The sequence below is a fragment of the Hibiscus syriacus genome, unplaced genomic scaffold, assembly GCF_006381635.1.
Source record: "Hibiscus syriacus cultivar Baekdansim isolate YM2019G1 unplaced genomic scaffold, ASM638163v2 tig00110716_pilon, whole genome shotgun sequence".
Taxonomy (NCBI): domain Eukaryota; kingdom Viridiplantae; phylum Streptophyta; class Magnoliopsida; order Malvales; family Malvaceae; genus Hibiscus; species Hibiscus syriacus.
The window spans coordinates 1,868,190-1,870,898 of record NW_024062835.1 but is presented as its reverse complement, the minus strand read 5'-3'; the positions used below and the strand labels follow the sequence as shown (position 1 = coordinate 1,870,898).

At 35.6% G+C, this 2,709-nt stretch overlaps 1 pseudogene; it reads left to right on the top strand.

Annotated features, from left to right (window-relative positions):
- Positions 1–518: 518 nt before the first annotated feature.
- LOC120138901 lies at positions 519–1,548 on the top strand (annotated as a pseudogene).
- The last annotated feature ends 1,161 nt before the right edge of the window (positions 1,549–2,709 follow it).

Below are 2,709 nucleotides of genomic sequence, written 5' to 3'. Positions count from 1 at the left end.
TGAGTTCTAGGAATTACTCAACTCGTGGTAGAAATGGACAGTCTTGAAGCCGTCCGATTCCTGCAAAGAAAATCAACTTATCAAGGCACATTTTCCATCCTCGTACACATTCAAGAAATGAGCAGAAGACGTTGGACTGTTCGGTTCCAATATGTATCTCGAAAGAGAAACCGCGTCGCAGATTTTCTAGCTATCGAAGGGACACCAAGGGACCTTGAAGTTCAACTTCTCCCCGAACCTACATCAGCAGTGAAAAGACTGCTGCATAAAGATGGAACCTGTGTTAGTTAAATTCTAAGAAGAAAAAAAACTAAAAGTTATATATGATTTTGAAAAACAGTAATGTTTAGATATCAAAACGGAATAAAAGTACTAGTTTATGTGTTAAATGTATAATTTACCCTTAATTTAATTACACCTTTGCCGTGTCTTTTTAGGTATTTATACCGTCTCTTTTATGACAGTAATAAGTTTATCGTCTTCCTCTCAAAATTTTAACTGTTTATCTCTTAATTTGTTTGATTTCAATGGGGTATAGTACAAGGCTTAGCGCCGTGTTCGGAATCTTGAAAGACAAGGGTTCATTGATCAAAACAACATTGTCAACAAAGCGCCACAAAGCTTCTGTTCGTCGCGTCATTCTACGCGCCACCACTCACGGCTCTTCCGTTCCACCTGCAGATCACCGAATTGCGCCGTTATCGCCCTGGGACACAGTTCAGACGCCACAGCATGCACTTGTATCCTAGCCCTCATGGACCGACTACACTGCACCAAGAATTCAACGGTTGCTCTGAAATGCCTCTACACAATCCATAACATTACAGGCAAAGGGTTCTTCATCTTAAAAGATCAGCTCGTGATGTACCCTTCGTTTGGTGAATTTTCTCAATCTGTCAACGTTCCGATACGATTCCGATCCGAAAGCAATCGAAATGTCGGCGTCGGTCCGGTGGTACGCCGGGATGTTGGAACAAAATATGATGGTTTCGAGGATGTTAGGCTATCACCTTCATTCTCCTCCACGTTCCAACAATCGAAATAAGGTATCGGACTCGGATTTGTTCAAGGAAATGGACGATCTTGTTAATTTTGCCGATCATTTAAGCACTGTGCCGGCGTCGCTTTATCTACAACATGAGAGTTTGGTGTACGAGGCTGTAAGATTGGTTTCCGAAGATTATAGATTAGTCCAACGTGAAATCTTTGTCCGAGTTGCGGAACTCGGAGCGAGGACAACGGTTTTGAGTTTGAGTGAGTGCACTCACTTTCTGAATTCCATAAACAGGCTGGATGGTTGCAAGGAGAGGGTATCTTTGTTGTTGGTGAACAGAAACAGGAACGATGATCTGTGGGATTTGATTAAGGAAACGAAGGAGAATCTAGTGGCGACGATGGAGAAGGAGAAAGAAGGGAAAATGGTGGTGATTGCGGCGGTGGGTAATGAGTCGAGAAAGTTGACTGGGTTTAGCGAGTTGTATCGGTTGGCGTCACGGGGGAGGTGAGTTGAGTTTTGACCGAGTCATTTCCCGGTCCCAAATGTTTCAAGCGGTTGTGAGTACTTTTGCTTTTTTTTTTTCTTGAATGGTGTACAGAATCATTTGAGTTGTCCTATAATTGATTTGACTAACGCAAAATATTAAAATGTTTTAGGTAAACTACATATTTAGTATCTAAACTCTCACTTTTATTCCGTTTTAATGTCTAAACTTTCAAATATTTTTTTAAAATCATACTTAATGTTTACTTTTTGTTTCATCATAGTACTTGTAATTTTTTGTTTCATTTTAGTACCTAAAATTTTAATGGAGGGTACTAAAATGAAACAAAAAATAAATATTAGATATGATTTTGAAAAAATAAAAATTTAGATATTAAAATGAAACAAAAGTGATAATTAATTACTATATATGTACTTTACCCAAACGTTTATTGATTTTTTAGTAGGATGGCTGTCTTTCCATTCATGAGTAGCACTGTTATTCTTTGCAGGCCTAATGTTTATTATATATAGAAAAAGTATATTACTTATTAATTTTTTATTTTAATCGTTTAAATTTTTTAATAAAATTATTATTAATGGAATTACTTTTTTATTTTGGTAACTGACATACAAAAAATTAAGGACGATATTAATATGACACCTTATTAACGAAAAAAATTAAAATTTAAGAAAGTGAGGAAATCCATAACCGTTTACAAGGAATTCTAGAATTTAACCATTAAATTACGCCGAAAATTTATTAATATTTCATTAAAATTCAAATTAAACACATGAAAACGAGAAATTATTTCATTAAACTCTTTCCACCACGTCCTTTTAATTAAAAAAACATCCACATCATCTATTTTTTTTTCATATCATTTATAAATTAATATTTATTTTCCAAACCATCTTCTCTTTAATATCAAAATTAAGAATAATTGGGGTTTTTTTATTCACATTCGTAATTCCCCTTTACCCAAAACCCAAAGAATTATAGTAGCTATTTGCTTCATCCGAGTGTTGCGATTGCTTTATCCAAACAATTTCTTGTGTTCATTCACTGAAGAGAGATAGAATATTGTTGCGGTAGTTATTTGCCATGCTTCCAAACTCGTTCATGTCTCAAGAATTACAAGAATCGATCTTCATCCTCCAATTTCGGACATAATTTAAGTCCATTGGTATGCTACAATTTCGCTCTCTATAAGGGCTTATTGAAAGAA